Here is a 15,918-nt window from a genome sequence, read left to right as displayed (position 1 = left end):
GAGACAACGTGGATGATGATTAGCTGAAAAAAAAATCATGGCAGTAACTTATTTTTGTCAAAAGGAATTTGACATTTAAATTTAAATAAAGAATTACATTTTAGTTTTGAAATTTCGAATTTTGTCACAAGGGATCAAAACATTGATGATTGCTAGGCATTTTCCAACTATATGCGAATGGCTATTTATGTCTTTGGTAACGATATTGACCCCTCACCTTTCAATAAGGATCTATTTAACATTTTCTATAAGTCTGAACCCAAATATGTATGGTTGTTAAGTACTTTTGAAGTAAGGGTCGTTGCAAGAAATTTTGACATGACATTGACATCTGGCATTTAACCTTGTTACCAAATAAAAGCAGAAATAGTATAGGGGAAGAGTTGCGATCTCAAAAATTATGTTTAACCTCACTGCATTTTTACGCCTGTCCAAACGCCTGTCCCAAGTCAAGAACCTCTAGCCTTTGTTAGCCTTTTATTCTTTTTTTTATTTTGGTTCATTTGTATATTTCGATGTTAAGTGCGTTGACCATTTCGTTGAACTAGTATACATAATTGTTGGAGGCCAGTTAAACCCCTTATCCGGGTTTCTGCTCTTTGTTCGGGTTGTTGTCTCTTCGACACATTCCCCGTTTCCATTCTCTATCATATCTAATGCTATATACTAATAAATTCGTCTTTTGGTCTTAAATGTAAGTATCGTACAACACATGCTTCACATACGTGAAATTTGTGAAATACCTTGATTTTGAAGCACCTATAAAAGAACTGACACTCGTTCCGTATATCAGATGATTTTTCCCTAAAATCATGATCTTCGCACAAAAGTGACAGTGAATTTAATAAAAACAATATAGAGGGATCTTCCCAGTTTAGAACTAGAAGCAATGTTACATTCACACATCATTAGTTAAGTTTGTTTTTACAACACTTATTGTGCATTTGAGGGAAGGAGTCTTTGCTACAACGTTAACTTAAACCAGCGGGGAGTATGTGTACGCACTAACAGTTGCATTTCTGTAAATATTCATAGCACCAAATTTCTTAATTATACTTAAGAGTCGGTCGGATCAAAGAATGACACAAGTGAACAGACAAATTAGCTAGCAGTTCATTCAAACTACTTGTATGAATCAAATAGAGTTCATAATTGTGAACTACAATGAAAAACTGTTTTCGATTCTGACAAGATTAACAAGTAATATGGATACATGAGGCTTCTAATACCGAAATGATATAAGGTTGATGGTTGGCAATCAATTGTTAATATATTTAGGTTAAACAGAGTGCTGCTAGAAAGCCCCCTCCCCCCTTTCCCCCTTTGGCAAATTCATCCTTTTATATTACGGTAGTCACAACACAGTTTTGAATTGTTAGAAACGCTAACGCTGATATTGTCTAGAATATCTACAGTAAATTATATGAATTATATGAATCATCTAATTACCGTTTCCTGGCGATATAAGTTTAAAAAACAATGCCCTTCGCCACACTGAATCAAACGCTTTGCGTAAATGAAAAAAAAACAGGTATCCATTAGTTTTTTCTAATGTGTGTTTGTTTATTTGTGATGGTTTTTTATGCCACATTTATGGGCATTATGTTTTTTGGTCTGTGGCTCTGTTCGTCCGTCCGTCCGTCTGTCCCGCTTCAGGTAAACGTTTTTGGTCACGGTAGTTTTTGAAGAAGTTGAAGTCTTATCAACTTGAGACTTAGTACACATGTTCCCTATGATATGATCTTTGAATTTTAATGCCAAATTAGAGATTTGATCCCAATTTTCCGTTCTACTGAACATAGAAAATGATAGTGCGAGTGGGGCATCCGTGTACTTTGGAAACATTCTTGTTTAGTACCAAAAAAAAACTGTAAGTGGTTCACAAAATAGGTCAAAATTGAAAACTCATCTTAACTTAATTTATCCTCCAAATATATCTTATTTATCATGATTTGAGTGCTCTGGTTTATACTTAGTATAAATTATATTAGTTGATATACAGTGTGCACTTTTTCGTTCAATGCAATATCCTTGGAAACACTTTATTACACATAGGCACTGGCCCAACAATTCACTCGGTTATTAGTGCAAGTCCATATGTACAAAAGATAATACTGTCCGATTATACTCAAGTGAAAAGAGACGCCTTGCAGCATTGGAAAGATGACAAATTACAGACCGGGGGTGATTATGCAAATTTATACTAGACCTGGAAGGTAGCAAGTCTCAGTAAGTATTAGTTAGTTCAAATTCAATAGAGTTGTATGTTTTTGAGATATAAATAAGGGGCAATAAAAGCCGAGGGTGAAAATATTTCTATAGGCATAGACGAAGCGAATTTGACACAATACAGTGATAAAATACAAACTTAATTCAGCATAACATGCACAGAAAACTAAATATGTAGCACAACAAAACCCGCCTAAAACCGGTGTAAATTTTAGCGCCCCGAAGCTAGACTGGAATATTTCTCTCGTCTAATCTAAAGATAATATCAATTGTATAAGTCGTTGGAACATGACATTTGTGGTGACAAGGGGGATATATGTTTTAAAGAAATCACTCGATTTTTAACCGTCCCCTAGGATTTAAAAACGCACAGTAGACAACACTCTTTTTATGGCATGCGTTATCATTGATTCAGTCATTTTCCGTAAATTTACAATTTATTCAAAACACAAAGGTTTTATTTTTACAGGCATGGCTAGCCTTATTCATATTTGGAATATCTTTCTAGGGATTTTATGTTTTCAATGGGTCTGACAAGCTTCAAAATTACGACAAAACGGACGAATTATTGTTTCCTGTTATTTTGTTTTCCTAATTTTTGGACGTTGGTTTCTATTAGCCGATGTTTGATGTGTATATTACCCAACTTAGTCATGTTGTCCATGTCCGTAGTGAGCTGTTGGTTTTCAATGAACTCGTTAACAAAAATTAGTTATCACCCATATAAAATTCTTTCACAAATTGAACTATTTGACAAATAGAGGCGGAAGATAATGGATAGGGACATTCAAAACTCAAGAGAAACTGAAAACTCTATGGCAAAAACGAAGGACGATGAAAAGACAAACATGCTCACAATAAACTCCTTATAGATACTAGGATTGAAATTTTGTACGCCAAACGCGCGTTTCGTCTACAGAAGACTTATCGGTGACGCTCGAATAAAAAATGTTAAAATGCCAAATAAAATACGAAGTTGACGAGCATTGAGGACCTAAAACTCCTAAAAGTAATCTATTCCTATAATTCAAAAGTTTACTGTTAATCTATAATTATGACAAAATTTATAACAAACCACTACACAGAAAACTGAAGAATGAACAACACAAACCCTTAGTTATCTATCAACATTGAATGATTGTTAGCTCACACAAACAATTACCCTGGTTTATATATTGTAACCAAAACAAAATATAATAATAAATGAAATGTAAGAGGACTTTTTGAGGTTAATAATTGTATCCTTCAGGATAAGATTGAACTCATACTAATAGATACGTTTGGGTATTCGCTACTATTGCATACATGTAGAAACTATATTCTTATCTGACATACAGACACTTTGTTATTTAATTTAAAACATGTAAACTTCAAATTCACTTAAGAGTTTCATCGCATGTGCAGTAACGAAATATCAGTCTTACAAATATATTGAGAGTGTAGCGAAATGTTGTACAAAACTTCACATCGGTATTAGTATGCCCCACCTAGAGGCATTATGTTTTTTGGTCTGTGCGTCCGTTCGTTCGTCTGTCCTGCTTCAGGTTAAAGTTGTTGGTCAAGTAAGTTTTTAATGAAGTTAATCAAGTCCAATCAACATGAAACTAAGTACACATGTTCCCTATTATATGATCTTTCTAATTTTAATGCCAAATTAGAGTTTTGACCCCAATTTCACGGTCCACTGAACATAGAAAATGATAGTGCGAGTGGGCCATCCGTGTACTATGGACACATTCTTGTTTTAACTGAAAATATAAAATTCATTCAAGATACATTTTGCATTTTCCATTTTCAATTCTGAGTAAATGTGTTTTCAATTGTATTTTGGCCAGACAGTTCCTGAACAATTTGGAGAGATTTGCAATAATGTCAGAGCAATACTTCCAGTTGACCTGTCAAAATGTTCTTCAATACATCTTGGGGATGATTACCTTGATCTAATTGTTTCTTGTCTATGTTTTGAAGTAGCATGCACAGATGTTCACGGGTATAATGAAATAATTCAGTATGTTGGAAGTTAAATTGGCCCAAGGCTGTCGTCTTGTTGTAGTCGGAGTATTAGAAGAGACATTTTACAGAGTTGGTAATTTCAGGTTCCGATGTTTGAAAATAACAGAGTCTGAATTAAAAACAGCATATACATTAAATGGATTTGAAATAAAGATTTGGAAGGAATATATTTCTCCGCCACGAACTGCAGAGGAAGCTAAATATTCGGATTTCCAGAAAGCTTTAATCATTTGCCATGATGATGATGATAGATGGCTGCTTAACGTCCAGCGTCAAATTAATATGCATATAAACGAGAACATGTTAACACTACAAAAGTCAAAAAGTCTGAAAAGACCAATTTTTGTCTGAATTTGCATGAATTTTTACTCTACATGCTTTCTTTGTCTGGATTATTTTTAAAAATTCTTAACATATTATGAATTTGTCTAATAAGGTTCTTGATTTTTCTTGACAAGTGTCTTGACAGTATTAAAATTATCTAAAAATTTCTCAACACTTTCTGTTTCATCTGATAAGAGTCTTGATTAGTCTCGACCAATTCTTGACTGTCATAAATTTGTCTCGATCAGTCTTGACATATTCTTGATATTCTTAATAATGTATGAATATGTCTTGACATATTGTTGACATTCTTAATAATGTCTGAATATGTCTTGACACATTTTTGACAGTCTTAAAGCTGTCTGAATATATCTCGACACATTCTTTACGGTCTTAAAGATGTCTTGATACTATCTCAACAGTATACATTTCGCTTGAATTGTGAATAGACACATTCTGCACTGTTTAAACACTTTCTTTTGCTGTTGTATACTCATTTTTAATATCGCTAAACTAAACTTAGAAGATTCAAAGATTTGTATAGTAAGATACCCTTTGTATACACCTATGAGGAAAACCCCGAATGAGCTCCCATGTAGCTTAATTTTGATTTATTTTTCTATTAAACGTTTAATTAAATTGTTTTCACTTATATATGTCGCAGTTAGTGGCAAACAGCATTTGCGATTTTTGCCGATTAAAAAACTACCAGTCAAATTTTCTTTACTAAAAAGGGTGACTTGAAGAAGTTTTAAAATGTGACCATGTGTCTCTTTTGAACCCCACCATTCATCTTGTGCGTGAGTGTGGCTAAAAAGGGGAGTGGGACTTTCCTTTGGGACCAAGAATTTGTTCCCATCTTGATTCAAAAACTTATTCATTTTTTTAGAACAACAAAAAAGATTATTTATTCAAAATTGAGTGTTGAATTTCATAATTTTTTATCCAAACTAAATATTTGTTATACTTTCCTCCTGATTTTTTTCTCAAGAAATCATAGAACAAAAGAAATGTTTAGATCTTAATTATGCATGTCTGTTTTAGATCCATTTCATAAGACCAATGATTTCTAAAGAAATCATTGATGGGACCCTTTATAAATACAGTTTTCTATTATTCCTGGAGTAGAATAGTTTTTTTTTAATCTTTGGGAAATTATCCAATTTGTTTTTATGTTAAATTATTTCACTTCATAATTTTTGATGAAGAAAATCCATTTTAATTCAAAATGTTTTAATTAAAATGATGATTTTCATTTTCATCTATCAACAAACTTGATTACAGGTAAAGCAGTAATTTTCCATATGACAGTCGCTAGTACCCTGGGGTGTGTATAACGTATTTGGAATACCTTAATTGTATGGGGAACATCCTGTCCACGTGTAACACTTAATATATATTGCAACAGTTGACATAACACACTTTTTTTTTCTGTTAAATCAAGGATTTGTATAGTACGACTATACAAATCCTTGGAAGAATTAGGATACAATAATACTTTGCTATTTATAAAAACCACATTTTGGTACAAAAATTGTTCATTTACCATATTAATTGTCGAGAATACGTGAATAAACGAAGAAAACGTTCTACATGTTATAATTTGTAATCGATCTATAGAATGCTCAAGTATACAAGTGACACGTCACAAAGTCTTTACGTTACAATATAAGAAATAAGTGACGTTCCCGCGTTATGTTCGCGTCGTATTTACAACATTAATATTGAATATTATGCATGTAGAATGAAATATGTCTACAGTATGATTGGTTTTAATCATTTAGCAATTATTTATAAGATTTAGGAATCAACATTTGTAATTATTTACATACCAAAATTTGTATTGGTAATACTTTAAATTTCATAGCCATATTTGTATTTATAGAAATATTTATATACCCAAATTTTCAATTATTTTTCATGCCCAACTTTTGTTTTTGTTGTAACAAGCTTAACTGAAACAACAGTATATTTTTAAAGAGAAATAAAGATAAAGTTATATCATGTATATTGGTCACGATTTGTAAAACTCAGAATTGTCAAGTAAATTTAAGACACAATTCAAAATGTTCATAATATGTCAAGCCATACTGAGAAAAAATAAGAATGCTGAGAATCTGTCGAGAAATTTCATGACAGTATTCAAATGTCAAGAATTTGTCAAGAAATTTTAAGACCATATTCAGAATGTCGAGAATTTGTCGAGTAAATTTCATACAAATTTAATATAAACGGGACTTTGTCGAGAAAAATTGAGACACAAGTCATACATTTGGAGAATGTCGAGTACTTATTCATGCAAATCAAGACAAAAATTGGTCTTTTCAGACTTTTGGACTTTTGTAGTGTAATGTAATATGAATATTTGCCCTGTTTTGTACTAGAACGACACGAAGAGTCGGAGTTTTAACGTGCTAGTTCACAAGGTAACATACTTACAGTCCGCTAGAAACATGTCACCTTACCCGGACACATTATTCTGACTCCGAGCCGACCAGTCTTAGCTCTTATTTCTTAATGTCGTGTGCTCAGCAGAGGAGCAGGAAATACCAATTTTAAAGTATTTGGTTTAACGAGGATATCAAAGCGAGTCCGATAAAATATGTGGATATTGAAAGACCAGGGGGGTCTCATCGTCATTTAAGCGGTCTCTGGTAGGTTTTCACTATACATTTTGAATATCAAACTGGCACTTTGAGCCCTCCGTAAACATAGAAGGCAAGAGGTTTACCCAATTTCCTTTTGGTTTCGTTTGTATCGTTATATTAACTAACTATCTGCATAATATTGGAAAGATTGAGAGATCAAGGGGTCTCACCATCGCCCTGTGCCCTTTGAAATGAATTTTCGACAATTTTTAGTTCAAAAGTGACAATATAAGCCCTCCGTAGATATCGAAGATATAATTCTTCTGGAAAATCCGTTTGATACCAATTTTATATATACATGGTTTAAAAAATCGTCGAATTTTGTGGACATTGAATGACCAGGGGGGTCTCACCGTCATTTAAGCGGTCTCTGGTAGGTTTTCACTATACATTTCGAATATCAAACTGGCACTTTGAGCCCTCTGTAAACATAGAAGACAAGGAGTTTACACAAATTCCTTTTGGTCTCGTGTGCAACTTTATATTAACTAGCTTTCTGCATTATATTTGGAAGATTAGGATACCAAGGGGGTCTCACCATCGCCCTGTGCCCTTTGACCTGAATTTTCGACAACTTTTAGCTGAAAAGTGACAATTTAAGCGCTCTGTAGATATCGAATATGACGTTCTTCTTGGAAATCCTTTTGGTGCCATCTTTATATATACATAGTCTAAAAGTTCGGCGAATTTTGTAGATATTGAATGACCAGGGGGTCTCACCGTCATTTAAGCGGTCTCCAATAGGTTTTCACTGTATAGTTTGAATATCAAACTGGCACTTTGAGCCCTTTGTAAACATAGAAGACACGAAAGTTTACCCAAATTCCTTTTGGTCTCGTTTGTATCTGTATATTAACTAACTATCTGCATAATATTGAGAAGATTGAGAGATCAAGGGGGTCTCATCATCGCCCTGTGCTCTTGGACCGGAATTTTCGACAATTTTTAGCTGAAAAGGGACAATGTAAACCCTCAGTAGATATCGAAGATGACGTTCTTCTGGGAAATCCTTTTGATACCATCTTTATATATATATAGTCTATAAGATCTTGTTGAACTGCGTCAATTTTTTATTTTATATATGTAATCATGATAATGTTAGGTATGTGAAGTACATAATTTGTCTGGTTTATCCGTCCTGAATTGATCAAGCTAGAAGTTGTATATTGTATAGGGTGTTAGTGCACATATATCATGTGTATAGTTTAACTTTTTTTATTTTCTGGTATTTTTTGGCATGCAGGTTACATGGTTACCACTGTTTCCGCCTACAGTTTTCAAGCTTGATTTTTTTATATAATGCTTAGTGCTTCACTGGTGTTAAACTGATCACCGTAACTGCAGTTACGATGATCCCAACATGGCGGAGCCCAAAACAGGTAAAATCGTATTTTTGTAATTTCTCCGTGTACACGCATTGTTATAAAGAATTACTCAGCCGCTAGGTTGATATGTACAGTATTGTTGTATGTGTGTGTTCTTAATATCATATGTGACCTTATTACCGAAATAATAGCCTTTGAAAATTTAAGGAAGATCATCATAACTCCAAAAGAAGATAGTCGTAACATGTGGACAAATAACTTGAAAGATAATCGCAACTGTATAAAATATGTCTATGATCAAAGTAACTGATTTAGTCAGAAACCTCTGATAAAGGAATATTTAATTAAAAAATGTTGTGTAAAGATAACAACAAACGCGTAAATAACATTCATGATCGAAATATTTTTTCAACATAAGGAAAGTTTGCAATTTTTCATGATCATTTATACAAATATTGGTATACTATTCGGGACAACCACATGTCAACGATATTAAGAATATAATATATCCTAATGTTAAAGCTATCCTAAATTATAGTTTGAAATTCCATTATATTGTAACAGGAGACGGTTCGATCTTACTATATTTTCTATGTATCAAATATCCTTTTTTTTTATTTTTCTGTGTATTTTATTTGGTAAAGTCCGTAAGGTTAACTCAGCATCTAAAGCTACACATATTTTCTACATTATACTGATGAGCTCCTTTTTATCGTGTGTTTAGATATACAATCTACTCGAACAATACGTATACTCTGATACTGATCACGGACTTTGACTTCAATATCTCTATAAGTTAACTGTTAATTGAATACCTGCAATCGGACAATTATATCAAATCAAGCGTAATTGATCTTATGGCTCGGAAATAATTAATTTCCGAAACACAAATCTACTTGATATTTCCGACTTTAAATTGTAAACCGTCTGTTAGCCTCGCATAAAGGTTCGACCCACTGGGCCATGAGTCCCCATGGCTGAAGAGATCAAGATAAGTAAATTTTTATAATTTAATAAGGTCTCTCAAAATATCAACACATATAAATTGCAATAACAATATGAGGTACCAAAGTCAACAATGTACACATAAAACAGAGCACTCAAAAAAAGTCTATCAAAATATTGCATTGTAAAATGATGTAAAAGTTCATAAAAAAAATGTTAGATGAATATCAACGGCTTCTTAACCAACCGAATTCTACCGTAAACACCCTAAATTATCGAACTTTATCGTAATCTCATTAAATATTAAATTCAAAACCCCGAAACACAAAAACTCTCTAACTCAATTATTACTAAAGCACGCTGTGGAATTAGACTCTATATTTAGAGGGGGACTTTAGATAAACAGGATAAAATAAAGTAACGAAGAATCACACTGAGAAATAAAGCATATCGGTTTTACTCAAACCAAGTTGCAGTGTCTTATTCAGACATCGAGGTATAATAAACCGGTAAGCCGTTAAGGTTCCACTAAAGTCAAAATATAGAACACTTCATAAACATCTAAACTTTGCCTGTATTTTTCAACCAATAATGAATAAAGTCCAAAACTATATAAAAATATCTTCATTTAAACATACTTAACATATACACACTGTGTCAATTGTAAATAAACTTGCAATTGTTATGTTGTGGCCAAACCCGTTGTTGGGGTGAACACTAAAATTTCAAAAAAATCTGAAAGCCTGCTAGACGACTAAATTTGTTTAAAATTGGTATGGACGAATACTGTTACAAGTAATGCAGTACAAGCTAATGTTTATTTTTCAGAAAATGTATTGATTTACGAGTTTAAGTTAATGTCATGTATCTAAGTGAACGAATATCGAAGGTACAATACAGAAATTGGACAAATATGCCATTGTAACATATTTATGTGACAAAACAACATTAGCTTGTACTGCATTACATGTTACAGTATTCGTTCATTACAATTTTAATCAAATTAAGTCGTCTCGTAGGCCTCCAGAATTTTTGGAAAATTTAGTGTTCACCCCCAAGAACCGGTTTGGCCACAGCATAACAATTTCAACTTTATTTACAATTTACACAGTGTGTATATGTTAAGTATGTTAAATGAAGATATCTTCCCATAATTTAGGACTTTATGCATTATGAGTTTAAAAATACAGGCAAAGTTTAGTTGTTTATGAAGTGTCCTAGTTTTTGACTTTAATGGAACCTTAATAATATAAATAAACAACGGCGGTTTTATTCAAACCAAAATGTTGATTATGTCTTAAACAGACCTTGTCATTATACGATCAAACGGCCGAAATAATCAAATATCTACTTTATATACTAATTACAGGTAAAGAAATAACAACTTTAATCAACCGCGTACTTCAATACAAACTTGTATATAAAGGTGCACTCGAAAATACTTTAATCTAAATATCTATTGATTACTACCGAGAAGAAAAGAAAAGCTTTCAGTCATTTATCTTATGTCAAACACCGAGAGTCCTTACTGATTAACCAATAAAAATCAACTACACTTTTTAGTTTACCGTGGATACGAACATGTAAGCAATTAAAAACGACGAAAATAAATTGGAAATAGAAACAAGCCACCCTACACATAATTTTGAAAATAATAAAAAACGATTCCGCCACAATATCTTTATTTAACACTGTTAGTAACTTCATTTTTTCGTAAGTTATATGCGCTATATGTGTTCTTTTATGTCTAGTGCAGACGCAGTATTGGCGCACACATTAACTACCCACACCAAAGGAACTAATATAACATTCAGATTACAAAAAAACGTGTTTGAAAAAGGAACGAGATTCACAGGAAAATAAGATGTCGTGACCTAAAGCATATCTTTACTTGAAAACGAACGTAATTTAAACATTATAGTTTCCATTAATAATGTGTGAACATGGACAATGTTTGCCTCTCCTTGTTCATGATGAACATTTACCAGAAATTATGACTTGTAAAATATAAAGACTATATCTACAAAGCAAAAAATAAATTAGTAAATTATTCAAACACGATTTATATATGGTCGCCCATCAGCATATAGAGAAAATTAGGATAATCACTGACAAAATACTATAATCATGTACAAGTTACGACTATCTAATAATCAAATTACTACTATCATAACAAACAAAATTCGTGGAGTGACGATGATCTTCCGTAAATTTTCAATGGCTATTATTTCGGTTACATGGTCACATATGATATTAAGAACACACATATACAACAATACCGTACATATCAACCTACCGGCTGAGTAATTCTTTATAACAATGCGTGTACACGGAGAAATTAGAAAAAGACGATTTTACCTGTTTTGGGCTCCGCCATGTTGGGATCACCGTAACTGCAGTTACGGTGATCAGTTTAACACCAGTGGTGCTTGTTCATATGAATTAGGTGTACATATTAATATCACGGGTTTTTGGTTTTTCTAAAACTTTAGACAAATGACAGAATGTTGAACATTGTCAATTGTAGTGAACTAATGCATACAGGGTGGATGGATTTCTCGGGTAGTGCCTTCTACAGTTTACAAACAAAAACTTAATCTTCAGGCAGAGATTATTATGTATATTACTAGTTTATCTATCATCGGGAATCTGATTTTCTTTGAATTTTTCACAAATGACGAAATATTAAATGTAGTGGCATTAAAGAGGGTGGTAAAGGGTTATTTTCGTGCAACGTGCTTTGCCATTTTTATTTCACGTGCATCCGTGAAAAAGGTTCGTTGTTCACCGTTTCGTGAAATCGGTAAAAAGATCAACGTGCAAGAAATTTTTAATTGTTCTTTCATCGTGAAATGCCAATTTCATTTCGCGTTCTTCTGTGCAGATACCGCCCCTTTACGCCCCTCATTAAATGTTTTTTTCAAACACAATCATATCAAATTGTAATTTACATCGTTAATACAGTGTTTGTAGAACTTATCTCCATGTATGTAGCGGGAGCATGATCTGTGTCTGGTTTCAAATTAAATCATCAAAATTTGTTAAATAAAGATGGGACCTGGTTGAATAGATCATTAATATATTGAATATGGAATATTAAAAAAAGCAAAGATCCTTAATGCATATATTAATACATAAATCTAATAGATTAGAGCCAGTGTATTAAGAATCTTGCCTTTTTTTAAATAAACATAATCAGACATTGTATCAATGGCGACTTTTTGATAAACAAACGCACTAGTTTATAATTGAAAAAATTAATGTATCCTATGGGCGCTTAGCAATCTATAACGATTTTAAATACAAATTTAAATTTTAATAAATTTACTATAACACAAATAGTTCTTTGACCTTTTTTTTTTTAAATTAGTATACAAAATGACATCTTATATATGTATTTAATACGGTACACTAATATGTTATACTTGATAATTCTATTGATGGAAATTTATAAAGCAGAGAATCTGGATTTATTTTTATCAATTTATTAAGGTTCTAATAATTGTCACTTCAAAGAATGACATGAAACTACTTCAGAATGTATGTACTTGCATAGTTTGTCATCAAACCAAAAGTAGCCAAGGTACTTTAATAAACATTACTAGGATTTAATGTGTATTACTGTATTCTTATTATTGGCTGCTCCTATGTAAAACATACATTTATTATTGAATACATGGGGAGGTTGCATTGTTCAAACAAATGTTGGCATACAAAATTAAAAACTGTGAAAAGCATTCGGAATATAAAGTACTTTTAAAATTTCATATTTTTGCTACACAGATTTTAAATTTTAAAATTTGCAGAACGTGCATCTTCTTGTTCACGTTCATGATTCGTTCTCTAACTTAATTTTAAAGCTTTAAAATTACATAAATTTCATATGCAAAACTAAAAGCATCATGAACTGAAAAATTCAGTATTGAAATAAATGTGTTTGTTTCCATACAAAATTTGACGTAATGTTTTGATATAGTTAACGGCTTCTTTCTCACAATGATATTTCACCTCCAAAAGTCTGGAAATGTCATAGTGGGTCACATATAATAAAAACATAATTAATTTACACTAAATATGTGATATGAAGAGTTGGCGGAAACAGTCGAAGATATTTTGTTTCGGCCTTGTGTTAAATGTTGCCAAAAAAAAAATACATTAAAGAAAAATCAAACACTTACCTTTTCCTAGCTTTCGGATGATAACTTCCTCCAGAAATCAACGTGTATGTGTCTCATCAAAGTATTCGTGAAAAAGGTATAACCATTTACTTTGCTGTAATTTTTGATGAAGACATTTTATGTTTGAAATGGAAATAATTTATACCTGACATGCATTGATACTTATATAAGAGAGTTTACAATCTCGATTTTTTTCTATCTTTAATTCATTCTTTGCTTCGTAGATTTTAAAAATCCATGCATCCTTGAAAGCTTTTAACTTTTTAAACTATTGTAGGTGTCATTTTGTAAACCAAGTTAAAACTGCTGTATTTCACAAGCTGTGCGTGTAATGGAAACGCATGATTACAGAAAACAATTTAGATTATCTTTAAATATCTAAAACGAATACTTGTACTAAATCTAGACAGATATACACGTTAACGTTAATAAAAACTAACACATGTGATCGAGGATTATTCACATGCTATTGAATCAAAATGCATTATTTTTAATACAGTTGAAGACTTGGGAGCAATTTCCCATAAATTTGATATTTCCAAGGGAAAATCATTAAAAATATTTGGCCGGCACTTATTTTTGAAATTGTCTAAGACATTCCTGTTATTTACCTTTGATATGAATTAGATAAAAATCTTGCTAAATTTGTACATGCAAGAGCACTTACAATGCAATTTTCCATATAATCAATGTTTCCATAGGGCATAACTCTTTTGAAAATAATTGATCGGCACTGATTTTCGAACTCGTCAAAGACATTACTGATATAAACCTATGATAAAAGTTTCATAAAAATCTGGTAAGAATAGGACACATGAGAGTGTTAACGATGCCATTTTCCAAATTATTAATGTTTCTAAGGAGCATAACTCTTTCAAAAATAATTGATCGGCACTGATTTTCGAACTCGTCCAAGATATTATTAATACATGTATTAACCTATGATATAAGTTTCATAAAAATCTGGCAAGAATTGTACAAATAAGAGAGCTAACGATGCAATTTTCCATATAATTAATGTTTCCAAGGGCATAACTCTTTAAAAACAAAAATTGATCAGCACTGATTTTCGAACTCGTCCAAGATATTGCTTATATTGACATGATATAATTTTCATAAAAATCTAACATGAATTTTAATAATGAGAGCGCTAACGATGGAATTTTCCTTATAATTGATGTTTCCAAGAGACATAACTCTTTTAAAAATAATTCGTCGGCACTGATTTTCGAACTCGCCCAAGACATTGCTGATATTTACATATGATATAAGTTTTATGAAAATCTGTCAAAAATTGTACAAATGAGAAAGCTAATGATGCAATTTTCCATATAATTAACGCTTTCAAGGGGAATTACTCTTTTAAAAATATTTGATCGTCACTGATTTTCGAACTCGTCCAAGACATTGCTGATATCAACCTATCATATAAGTTTCTGATTTCGTTGTAGAAATACCTGCGCGGGGGACAACAAAGGATATGGGATATCCATCCATGACACAAAATCAGTACATGCATAGCAACAACAACAAAAACACAAAAAGCAAAGGAACAGCGCTTTTCTTGCTTTTCTTCATCTCAAAGTCACAGTGAGTAAACATGTCAAAGTATACCTTTAGTGAAACAAAGATTCTACTGTGATTTCGTACCACTGAGTTAAACATGTACAGATACTCAAAGTGAAAACATGTAACAAACATATTGAACTGCAAGGCAAACTCAAAAAGTGGAAGTGCAAAAAACTGACAAAATCAAAATCTATCGATCAGTGTGAATAAATTTATGAAAGTAGTCAGGATAACATGTCTAGGTAGCAAATTAAAGATTTTCCTATGATGTTTACCTGTCAGGTAAATATGTAAAGTTTTCTTTAAGTATATTTTTTACCAGTCAGGTACACCTTAAGTGAAAATAATTATAAAAAAGAAGATGTGGTATGATTGCCAATGAGACAACTCTCCACAAGAGACCAAATGACACAGAAATTAACAACTATAGGGCACCGTTCGACCTTCAACAATGAGTCAGCTATAAAAGGCCCGAACTATAGCATATATACTCTACAGAGAATAAATTGTTCCAAATTGGTCCAGAGGTTGAGGAGAAAATTTTGAAAAATGTAACGACGACGAATGACAATTATAGCAATGGTCTAAGGTCAGTTTAAATCATTTAAACATGTAAAAATTTGATGAATGACTCGTTTGGTTTCATTTTTTAATTTTTTCGCTACAATATCATATTTAAGCTACTCA

The 15,918-nt window shown here is 32.1% G+C and overlaps 1 long non-coding RNA gene across 1 annotated transcript in view; it reads right to left on the bottom strand.

Annotated features, from left to right (window-relative positions):
- LOC127739046 (uncharacterized) overlaps positions 1–13,829 on the bottom strand; it is a 43,784-nt gene extending 29,955 nt beyond the window's left edge. Inside the window, exon 1 of the long non-coding RNA XR_008000256.1 lies at positions 13,663–13,829. This is a non-coding gene — a long non-coding RNA (uncharacterized LOC127739046). The remainder of the gene's footprint in view (positions 1–13,662) is intronic.
- Between the last annotated feature and the right edge of the window lie 2,089 nt (positions 13,830–15,918).

The sequence above is a fragment of the Mytilus californianus genome, unplaced genomic scaffold (assembly GCF_021869535.1).
Source record: "Mytilus californianus isolate M0D057914Y unplaced genomic scaffold, xbMytCali1.0.p SCAF_4, whole genome shotgun sequence".
Taxonomy (NCBI): domain Eukaryota; kingdom Metazoa; phylum Mollusca; class Bivalvia; order Mytilida; family Mytilidae; genus Mytilus; species Mytilus californianus.
The sequence above is the reverse complement of the archived record's forward strand: the minus strand, read 5'-3'. Positions and strand labels throughout refer to the sequence as shown.